Source organism: Lactuca sativa, chromosome 5 (genome assembly GCF_002870075.4).
Source record: "Lactuca sativa cultivar Salinas chromosome 5, Lsat_Salinas_v11, whole genome shotgun sequence".
NCBI lineage: Eukaryota > Viridiplantae > Streptophyta > Magnoliopsida > Asterales > Asteraceae > Lactuca > Lactuca sativa.
The window spans coordinates 261,109,458-261,121,884 of NC_056627.2; the positions used below are offsets into that span (position 1 = coordinate 261,109,458).

Below are 12,427 nucleotides of genomic sequence, written 5' to 3' on the forward strand. Positions count from 1 at the left end.
AGAATTCCTACTATGGAGACGAAATTTAATATTAGGGCTTCTGCGAGTTGTTCATAGAGCTATAACACCAATTATGATTTAAAACTACCTTGAATTGAAGATTTGTTAATTTATTATCTATTGTAAGGCTGGACGGTATCATAGCGGGAAACGGGTGAAGGAAGCTTCCCTCACTCTGGAACATCATCCCTTGGGTGAGGGAAGTAACCTGTGGGAAAAAGGTGGGGGGAGGGGGTGCCGCACTCTCTCTCTCTTCATGCTATTCGACAGTTTTTTTATTTTATCTTTTTTAATATTTATAAAATTATATACCTACTAAAAATATATAAAAAAATATATCAAAATTCATGGTTTTTAATTCCCTATAATATGAGTATAATATATGTATGAAATATATTTTAAAAAATAATAAAAAAAATAGTGAGGGGAGCCCACCCATTCCTTGAGTTTTAAGTGAGGGAAAGGAAAATGAGGGAAAGGATGGTGTGGCCCACAAAAAATGAGGGAAACATCCATCCCATACCCTCCACTCTAATGTTTTTATTAATTTCTAAGATTTTGTTCTTATGCTTTTATATTTTAATTTAGTTTGAACATCAGAAGAGCAAATGAAGTTTTTATACATGATCTTTAAAAATACTTGGGTATTAACGGTAAACAAGCATATTAATCTAAAAAAAACATATAGCAAACCCTAGACATGCTGATCTTACAACAATTTTTAACTAGTTATTAACCTCAGGGAACTGCAATGGGTACTTCTCTTTCTCGATTTTCATATACCCATCCCTAATTCTCATTTCATCTTCGAAACGATCATTTTGTCACATGTCACCCCTTTAATCCACCTTCTTGCCACGTGTCACTCCTCTAGCATTTTACTCCCTAATTTTCCCGCCCATACCTCATTGCTTCAATGTTCAATCGACCAATCATGTCCTAGAAATCAGCTTTTCAGTTTTCAGTATTTAAAGGGATTTGATATTATATCCAAAAATACCTACAATCAAAACCATAATAATAATTATAAATAAGTCAAACGCATTTAATCTGAAAATATCCTTTAAATCTTTCCTATATTCAATCACGGTATCCTTTAAACCAGCAATTCAGTTTTCAAACATATTTACTCTATCCCTTAAAATCTGCATTTATTTTTTGAATTTATTTATGTTATACCGAATATACATCCTTTTGATATCATTTATAAAAGCCTAACCCCAAAACAAGTTTATTTTGTTTGGAATTTCATCTTCATTTTGCGTCTTTATCTTCTGATTCCAATCACGGTCTGCACCAGTGGAAAATACCATATTCATTCACAGGAGTTCAATCATTCCCGTAAGTTTATAAAAAAAACTACTTTCAAATTATTTGTTTCTTCTTGTGTTGTTCTTTTTCTATGTGTGTTTTTTTTTTCACATTAGTTTCTATATTGTAGTGTATGTCTGTGTGTGTGTGTGTGTTTATGTTCCTGTTTATGCATGTCTATGTTACTATGTGTGTTGCTTTTTTCTGAAATAAATTATTATGTTTGATGGTCAATTTCCGTTCCTGTTTAGATATGTTGCTTTTTTTATGAAAATAAAATGAAAACTTTATTTTATAGCATCTTACATTCACAATCATCCCATGTATAGCATTGTACTTTAAAAGTTGTTGTGTTTGAGTTTGTGTCATGGTCGATTTCTGTTCCGATTTGTGTGTATATGTTACTGTGTTTGTATCTATGTTCTTAATATATTTCCTCATAACTTATGATATTTTTTTACACGTATAACAACCTACTTTGACTGAAAATCTTATCACTTATTGTTATTTTCTTGAATTAACTTATTATACTTCAATTTACATGTATAGCAACCTACTATGACTGAAAATTACAATATAAGAATTCCATTTTATACCAACTTTCTTCTGAAGTCAAAAGTGTGTGTGTTTCGGATCCTATATGATGTTTATTTGTGTTTTTCTTTGTGTTATTCTGTTATTTTCAACTGTGATGTTTATCTATGTTTTTCTATTTTTCTGTAAAAGGTTGATCTGGTATGACGAAATGTAATTAGAAAAAAAGATATGGAATGGTCTGTTATTATATTATGTTTGTGTTAATGTATTTATGTACTAAAATGGCTTAATAAGAAAAAACAAAAAATGATTTTGCTTTGGAAAAAAATCAATTTATGACAATTATAGCAACGTACCTTCAAAACACACTGTTATAAATTTAACTCGAAGTTTGATTTTTTTACTATTAAATTACGCATTAAACACAAATCAATTCATTTTCAATTTTTTTTCTTATTAAGGAATTGTGGTATAGAAATACAGTAAGACATTTTCCCAATTGTAACAATGTGCTTTGAAAGTACATTGCTATAATTTGTATAAATCAATTTTTTTCCAAAAAAAAAAAATTAAAATCATTCATTTTTGGTTTTTTCTTTTTTAGACATTGCAGTGCATCAACAAATTATAACAAACCTAAAAATGATAACAGGTCATTCCATTCATTTATTTATTCAATTAATTTCATTTTGAAAATGAATCTATCCAATTATTCCTCTAAGCCAACATAATATGATAACAGACCATTCCATTCCTTTTTCTGATTCCATTCCATCAAACCAAAACAACCTTTATACAAATGAATGCTTTTAAACAAAAATAAACCAGGAAATAATGTGTTAAATCTGTAATTAAATCAGGTAATTGGCTACATGAAATAAATGTGTAAGTTTTTTTAGTAAATTTAATGCGTTTAGAGCAAATAAAAAGTATACACATACCTTGAGTTTAAAACTTCCAACATCTTTTCCTGATATTTATTGCCAAGAACCTGTAAAAGACATTAATGCCCCCTCATCCACAAAATTGAAAATAGCTTACAAAGCAATGAAAATGAAGTAAAATGGTTTGAAAAGATGAGTATGTTAAAGTATATATTTCTCTTTGTTGTTGTTCTTGGATCAAGAAACCCTTTTGCTGTATTCCATAGTAATTTAAATCCACTACCAGTATTTACTATGAACATCTCATGCAGTGTCTTATTAGAAAAAATCACTAAAAAAACCAATAAATGTAATTTTTTTTAATAAACTCCCCATACACATCACACAGTTCATTAAATGACACCTTATTCATCATATCTAGAATGAACTTCTACCCGTCAAAGCCAAGTTCCACATTCATAACAAGATCCATTCCAACAATATTTTCATCTCCAATCTATGAACCAGTGAAAAAATATATATAGTTTAGTGATTGCATCCAACAAAACATCCTACACATGGTAATTTATATCCCCCAAAATCATATTTACATAAAGAAAAACAAAATAATAGTTTAATTGTCCATCAATAAACATAAATGTACATTAGTTTTCTTTAAAACTCTTTGGAGTGTGTAAATAATCAAAACAAATCCTAACCGTGTACCAACATAATCATGTATGCTGTTAAATAAATAAAAATCAACCTTTTTTACAACAATGTATTACCCAAACATTTGGCAGTAATACATTGCAAAAATATCGCATTTTAAATTTTCAAAATTTGAACTTATGTTACTGTAAATACGTCTAACTAGCCAAATTTCCACCACTCTCAAGTATTTGCTATTTCATTGCTTTCTACATATCCGACTGGCTATCATCTCTACCAAATTTTTGCACATTAAACAAGCAAACTCATTTTCTTATGTCAAAAATAATGAAGAATGAGGAATATAAGCTTTTCTTCTATGTTGAATCTTACCGTCTTTTATGTTGTACATTTGTTGCTTCAAATTGACAGCTCCAATGACCGATTGCATCAGCTAAGCAGAAATATTTATTTAATTTTCTTCTATCTCCATCTTCATACTACAAATGGAACCTACTTTACACCATACCTTTATTCAGCATCTACCAATTCCAACTGTACGGTTGAATCCAACTCAATACCACAATCTGAGATTTTCGTTCTGCTTTTAATCGACATGGATCAATTTCCAAAAGGGATTCACTGAATATTATGATGTAATCGATTGCAACTGATGCTTCTGTGATTATATTGACGGATTTGGAGATAAATATTTTCATAAAAATCAACACGAAGGAAAGTAGGTTGGTGATGATAGATAAACAAAACCCCAATTCAATTAGGGCAAAAAACCCTTCATATGTCGATTAATAGGAAGAAAAAGTTGGGAGAGACGGAGTGAGGTTTTGCTGACAAGAGGGTGGTGGGTATGTTGGAACTAATTAAAAGATTGGCAGACTTTTTTTAAAAATAAAAATAGAAATAATAACTTTTATAGTATATTATTATTAATATTAAAAGGGTGAAAAGTTTGTATGGATTGAATAGAAAAAATAAACAATACATTTGAAGTTAATAATTATTCAAAAAAATATATTTAAATGCACATATTTATTTTTCCTTTTAAACAAAGTAATGTTAATTCTATGACTGTTTGTTTTAGTTTTTTTTTTTTCGGTTTATATAACTTTTCTATTTCATAATCATATTAATTTAAAATAATCTTAATACATTTACCCGGTTAAATCATCAAACATTGATCATATCATTATATGTTATTTTTTTCCTTTGCTTCATACAAACTATTATTTTGTATCATATTATTGTACATCTAATTACTTTTTTTAGTTCAGATTCCGATAATATAATAGACTCATGTAAGTTTAAACAGAAGATAAAATTAAATAACTTATATCTGCATAATAACAAAAACATTAATTTGTCTACAACATCGATTAATCAAAGTTCATCGACTACAAATGTTACTAACCCAACTTCTAAATATTTGAATAGCCATATATGATTTAGATTTATGAAATGCATTTTTCTTTATAGATTATTATTTAAAAACATATATGCTTTTAAGTTTATAAAAAATTTCTTATTATTGGTCAATCATTACCTTATGATTTATTTATGTATATTTTTTTCCTTTCTCATCTGTGGTATCCACGGGTTATAACCTAGTTTCTTTATATAATCGATTACAATTTTATGGAATTTTATTAAGAACATGGAAATCCTTAAAAAATGACAAATGGAAAATAAAAATTCTAAAAATCTCACAAAATGATAAGTGTCAAAATAAAGGAGAAGATGACATATGGCAAAAAAACCTTCATTTATTAAAAAGGATAACACTGATTAAAAATTACGATCCCCACATCCTCACATTGGACTGCTTGTATCTGACTTCATGTTCGACGGTTTGGAGTATGCCATTTGGATCCATTTTCTTTAACGACGTAACTTTTCCAGGAAACACATATACCCTTTGCAATCATCCATAGATTCTTCTTTAGTTTAACTTTGTTCATCATCCTCATGAACAAAATTTCTTTTATTCAAAAAACCCTCCTCATTGCCTCTTTATTTCATCATTAATCTCCTTAATTCTAATTTCCCTTGTAAGTTTTCTTGTTCCCTTTTGATGCTCTATTTCTTCATATAATCTTAACCCTGTAAACAGAAGAAGTGTGACGTGCGATCACGGGCAAGTATGTGGGTAGTGTAGATGGATTTAATTAGGTAACGCTCTTTGATTTCGTTCAAGATTATTTTGCTTTGATTAGTACCTAATTCCCACCTTTATTTTATAGTTGTTCAACTCAAATCTTCAGATGGATTTATTTGTTTATTTCCCTTTTAGAAAGAGTTAAAAGTTGTTATAATACTTGAATTCACGTGCGGTGCAAGAGAGATGATATTGTTGCATTCTTTTTCTATTGATTATGTTGTATTTTTTTTATTGTTGTAGAAAGATATTCATTGTATCACATCATGTTAATGTTTTCTATGAAATATTTTGTTTGTTTGTTATCATTCAAAATTTTATATTTCCATATTAATTTTTCTATGAAATATTCTGTTTCTTTATTATTATTCAAATATTTACATTTACTCCTTCCTCTTTTTATTAAACATTAAGAAGCATCCAAACTTGAAAAAAAAACTTGCATGTGATTAATCGTGAATGTATTCAGAGGTTAAGATTTAGAAATTTTCAAAGCAGCCATCATATCCAAGTTCCATATGTATAGAGTTATTTTTTAGATGATCCACTCTTTTGATATTGTAAAGTCATGAGCATCTATCGAGTATGAGTCAAAAATGCACCTTGAGACCATGATAGATGGTACGTTGGCCCAGTAACGTAAGCACAAAATGTTGAAAATCAAACGAATAGACATGCAAGGAAACCGATAAATAATATTGAGAATTATATGTCGATTAGTTGCGAAATACAGATCCAATTATTATTATTATTATTAGATTTACCAAGTTTCGTCCAAAACCAGATCAATCCTTCACGATTTGATCTGATTATAAGAAAGGAAGAAGAAGACTCTCCTGTAATACAGGGTGTTATTTTGTATCATAATTGCCCATTTTATGGTCTGATTCTGTTTCCTTTTCTTTAGACCTGGTTGTTATAGTTTCCTTGTTTTCTCTACCTAATCTGTATTTGTATTGACGGTTCCTTAGTATTCAATAGAAGTCTTTTTACCAATTTCTTCATGGTATCAGAGTGGATACTTTTCTTATATTCAAAACCCTAAAATCACAATTTCACCATGACCAGCGGTGAGCAGAGTAAATAGAAGAATGAGGGGGAGTCCATAGACTCAAACTCACCATTCTACATACACGTTTCCGATTATCCTAAACAGATGCAAGTAAACGAGGTGCTGACCAATTCCAACTACAATGATTGGGCACAAGAGATGACAAATTTCTTGTTTGCCAAGAACAAGATTGGTTTTATCAATGGCTCGATAAAGAAACCAGAAAAAATGAATCTACTTACATGGCCTGGATGCGTTGCGATGCAATGATAAAGGGTTGGCTCACCACAACCATGGAGAAGGAAATATGTAGCAGTGTCAAGTATGCTAACAGTGCTGCTGAGATCTGGGATGATCTAAAGGAGAGGTTTGGCTAGGAAAGTGCACCGAGAGTTTACGAGTTGAAACAGTCACTCACGGGTACTCGACAAGATGGGACTTCCGTCTCAACCTACTACACAAATTTACGAGGACTATAGGATGAAATTCAATCTGTATTACCGATTCCCCATTGCACGTGTGAAGGATGTAAGTGCGAGCTTGGAAGAAAACTTGTTGAACTCAAAGAGAAGGAGAGAATGTACGAGTTCTTGATGGGTCTTGACAGCGAGTTTTCTGTGATACGGACCCAGATCTTAGCAACAAAATCAGCACCAAGTTTAGGGACGGCTTACCACCTGGTTGTGGAAGATGAACAACAAAGAGCTGCTTCCTTTAACAAGAAGACGATCCAAGAGGCGGCTGCCAGTCAAGCTTTTGTTCCAGCCAAACGTGAAGGACAACAACAAAAGAAAGGGGCACAAAGGACCAATAAAGGTGCTCTTGATAACAAAACTGAACATTGCACCTTCTGTGGGAGAGATGGGCAAAACCGGGAAGGGTGTTTCAAACGAATCGGATACCCTGATTGGTGGCCTGGAAAAGTAAAGGGAGATATGACAAAACCTAAAGCAGCTGTGGTTCAAACGAGTTCAAGTCCCATTCCTGGAATAACAGAAGAACAATACAAGATGTTCGTTAAACACTTCAGTGGTAACAACAACGTCAATGACTCTGAAACGAAACAGGAGGCAAATATGGCAGGTAGTTTTGATTTAAATTATGAGTGGATCGTTGACTCAGGAGCAACTGATCATATAACCTGTCAAAATAAATTGTTCAAGAACATAACTACAGGTGTTAACGAGGCTCCTATCACCATTCCTAATGGCGATGTCATTCCTGTAAAAGGGAAAGGTGAACTTTTTTTAAGGGAAGCGATAATGTTGAAAGGCATACTATTTGCACCAAACCTCAAATGCAATCTTTTGTCCGTTCATCAGCTAACAAAAGATCTTCATTGTGCCATAACCTTTTTCCCTGATTTCTTTGTCATACAGGGATTGGAGTCGAGGAACTTGCTTGGAGTGGGTAGGTGTAGCGGAGGTCTTTACCGATTAAAGGGGATAAAGGATGAAAGAAAGGCGATGGTGGTTACTGCTGATATATGGCATAAAAGGCTGGGTCATGCTTCCAACATGAAATTGTCTCTGGTTAATTCGCTTAGAAACATCTCTTTTGATTCTGAAAATAAGACTTGCGATTCTTGTTTTAAGGCAAAGTTTGCCAGAATGCCTTTTCCAATTAGTTCAATAAAAACTAAAGAATGTTTTGATTTGATTCATTGTGGTGTGTGGGGGCATATATAACACCTTCTTTTTCGAGGTCGGCGTCCTTTTTAACCATTGTTGATGATTATAGCAGAGCTGTTTGGATTTACTTAATCAGGCAAAAGGATGAGGCCAGTGCTTGCCTAGTTGATTTTTACTACTTGATCAAAACTCAATTTGGAAAAGCCATCAAAGCTATCCGATGTGATAATGGAGGGGAATTTACTTCAAATTACATGCATGATTTCTACACTAAACATGGAATAATTTTAGAAACTACATGTCCCCACATCCTACAACAAAATGGGGTGGTCGAACGAAAACATCGACATCTACTTGAAATTGCACGGGCTTTGAGATTTGAAGCAAGTTTACCGACCAGATTTTGGGGTGAATGTGTTTTAACAGCAGCCTATATAATAAATAGACTACCGTCTCGGGTTTTAAACAACAAAACACCCTTCGAAATACTTTTTAAAAGAATTCCTAACTATGAGCACATGAAGGTCCTTGGGTGTTTGGTTTATTATAGGAACACTAACACAAAGGGTGATAAATTCGAACCAAGAGGGAAACCTGGTGTTTTCATGGGCTATCCCTATGGTACTAAAGGGTACAAGGTATATGATATTGGACAAAGGAAAATGATTACATCAAGAGATGTAAGATTTATGGAAGAAGTGTTTCCCTTTTCCAACATAGAACAAAAGGAAAACGTCAAAGACAATGATTTTCTCAAGGACATGGTTGAAACTGGAATGAATAAAGAGGATCAAGTGACAGAGGGAGTTAATGATTAGGCCTTCCCAGTTGAACCTAATTACATTGAAAGCAATGAGGTTGATCCCACTCAAGGCTATAGGCAAAGTGAATCACAAGAAGTTAGTAATGACCATGAAGGAGACCTTGATTTGCATGAAACAAATACCAACTTGCATGAAACCATCCAACGTGAAGACGTCTTGAGTCATGATGATGAGGTGCAAAATGTTAGGGAAAAGAGAAACAAGTCTCGACCAAGACATCTAAATGACTATGTTGTTAATCTTCCCCCTTCGGTAGACCACACGCAACCTCCTGCTGATCAAGCGTCCTCGACGGTACACCCTCTTGCTCATTATCTTTCTTATGATAAATTTTCTGAATCTCACAAAGCCTTTCTGGCGGCCATCAATTCTCACGATGAGCCAAAAAGCTTTTATCGGGCTTCACAAGATCATGAATGGAGGGAAGCCATGAAAAGGGAGATTCGTGCTCTCGAGCAAAATGATATGTGGGTTCTTCAAGACTTACCATCGAGAAAGAAGGCCATAGATTCCAAGTGGGTCTATAAGGTGAAGTACAAACCAAATGGAGATGTCGAACGATACAAGGCGAGACTTGTTGCGAAGGGTTTCACTCAAATGGAGGGTGTGGATTATCATGATACATTTGCCCCAGTTGCGAATTTGGTGACCGTAAGAACGCTTCTTGCTCTTGAGGTCAATAGAAATTGGATTATTCATCAACTTGATGTGAATAATGCATTCTTGCATGGTGATCTAGAAGAGGAAGTGTACATGAAAATTCCTCAATGTTTCTCCACCAAAGAGGAAACAAGAGTGTGCAGATTAAAGAAATCGATATATGGCCTGAAACAAGCTTCACGTAATTGGTACCAAAAATTTACTACATCCCTTATTAAACTTGGATATCGTGACTGCAAAGCAGATCATTCCTTATTTTTATATAAGGTGGATGACATTTATGTTGTTGCGTCAATATATGTTGACGATGTTATAATCGTTGGCAACAACACTGAAAAGATACAACACACGAAAACCCAGTTGGACGAGATGTTCAACATTAAGGACCTCGGGAACTTAAAGTATTTTCTGGGAATTGAAGTAGCTCGCACATCGAAGGGCCTAGTTCTTAGTCAAAGGAAATACACTTTGGACATTCTTGAAGATAGCGGTTTTCAAGGATGTCGACCAAGTTCATTTCCCATGGAACAAAATCTCAAGCTTGATAAAGGAGATGAACAAGGGAAGGTTGATGAAAATCAATACAGAAGATTAGTAGGGAGACTTCTCTACTTACAATCCACAAGACCGAACATAGCCTATTCAGTTAATGTCCTAAGCCAATTTGTTTCTGATCCTAGACAAAACCATATGGATGCTGTCACTAGAGTGCTTCGCTATCTCAAGTCCACACCTGGGCAAGGTATCCTGTTGCCAAAGGATGGAGGAACCAATTTGGTTACATATTGTGATTCGGATTGGCTTGGGTGTCCTTAATCTCGACGTTCAAGAACAGGCTACTTGCTTCTTCTAGGAGGAGCTCCAATATCATGGAAGTCCAAGAAACAATATGTGGTCTCTCGTGCTTCGGCTGAGGCAGAATACCGTGCCATGGCAACAATCGTAAGTGAACTTTTGTGGGTTCGTTGGTTACTCTGTGAGCTCGATGCATAGCCTATTGGTCTGACTCCCCTCTTTCGTGACAATCAAGCGGCCAGGCATATTGCTAACAATCAGTGTTCCATGAACGGACCAAGCATGTTGAAATGGACTGTCATTTTGTTCGTGAGCGAGTTGAAACTAAGGAAGTTAAACCTTTATACATCAACACCAAACATCAAATCGCAGACCTGGTTACCAAGCCTTTAGGTGCTCAACAACTTCAATCTCTTCTGGTTAAGTTAGATTCTGTAAACCTACACACTCCAACTTGAGGGGGGAGTATTACATGGTGTTATTTTGTATCATAATTGCCCATTTTATGGTCTGATCCTGTTTCCTTTCTTTTGACCTGGTTGTTATAGTTTCCTTGTTTCTCTACCTAATTTGTATTTGTATTGACGGTTCCTTAGTATTCAATAGAAGTCTTTTTACCAATTTCTTCAGACGACTGATCTTGAACTTCAAGCAACTACACGGATCGGACTCCTATCCTTAAAGTTTTTTACTTCGCTTCTACTGGCTATAAGCAATAGAGTAAAACCCCAGGATTTAATGCAGATCTATCGATCTTCCAACAGCACTGGAAATCGACAAACACAAAGCGAATACTCGGAAACGGAAGAAAAACGCAGAGAGTGGGAGGGAGCTCTAAATTTCATGAGTGCGTCAAATGGCTCCTAGGGAGCAGTATTTATGGGTATCGGAACCCTAGAAGGCATGAAACGGGCCCCCATAGGCCGGCCCCAGAAACCCTAGGGCGATGACTTTCTCTCCAAGCAAGTTGTTTCCTGATCCTTCTAGAATACCCTGATGACTTATCCTCCACGAAGTCAACGTCGGTCAACCATTTGACCAGATCGGTCAAATCGGCTTGACCTGCACTCATTAAAAATAAAAGTTTCTCAGCTCCCAGCGACCGATGTGTCATGCGAAGTGCCAAGTGCGCCTAAATCGCGCCATTTCGTGCACTTGTGGCATCGGCTAGTGCTAGGCTAGGCTAGGCTAGGCGCACGCGTGGGCTTGGCCTATTCCTTTGATCCACTAAAGCCTTTGAAGGCCTATCAAGGGAATAAGCTTATAAACCCACAAAAGTTTCTTCCCCCCACCAATGTGGGATACAATGAAATTGCCAACTTGCAATTCCTTTATATATATATATATATATATATATATATATATATATATATATATATATATAAAGTTCCAACAATCCGCCACCAAGTTGGTATGTTTCCTTTCACTCAGACAGATGATGTCACTTGGGTGTCACGAAGATTAAACCCTAGTTTAATGAGAACAAACAAGAAGAGACCGATTCAATGGTATCCTTATAGGTTTAAACCATGAACCTTAATGACCTCTCCGGTTTACCCCCACACATCACAAGTCATCTTTGTGTTCTCCCTGAGCGCTAATATGGCCATGCGCTATAACCCCTTTTCATAATCCCTTAGAAGATAAACCACTAATCTTCACTTGAAGCGGCACCACCTCTAGATCATATAGGCAAAGTTTTACAACATCTTTGTTGCTTATATGTCTCCAAAACTTTGTTAAGAGTCGAAACTCAACCTCGTTCTCGGCAACGACGTATTATCCTACCTCACATGGATCTATCAATAATGATAGTACCTTCTATCGTTAGTGACTTCGTTGTTACCCTTTAAACTTGAGAATTAGGAGCACTGATGTCAAGTTGGGTTTCCATCACTAAGCGATTCTATTGTGGTTTTAGACCCATGACT

The 12,427-nt window shown here is 34.6% G+C and overlaps 1 long non-coding RNA gene across 1 annotated transcript; it reads right to left on the reverse strand.

The window, feature by feature from the left end:
• Nucleotides 1-601: 601 nt before the first annotated feature.
• On the reverse strand, nt 602-4,248 carry LOC111877259 (uncharacterized). Its single transcript, XR_006192825.1, has 3 exons — nt 3,756-4,248; nt 2,790-2,839; nt 602-1,000 (listed from the first exon to the last, which is right to left on the reverse strand). It is a non-coding gene; the product is annotated as an uncharacterized LOC111877259 (long non-coding RNA).
• Nucleotides 4,249-12,427: the final 8,179 nt, after the last annotated feature.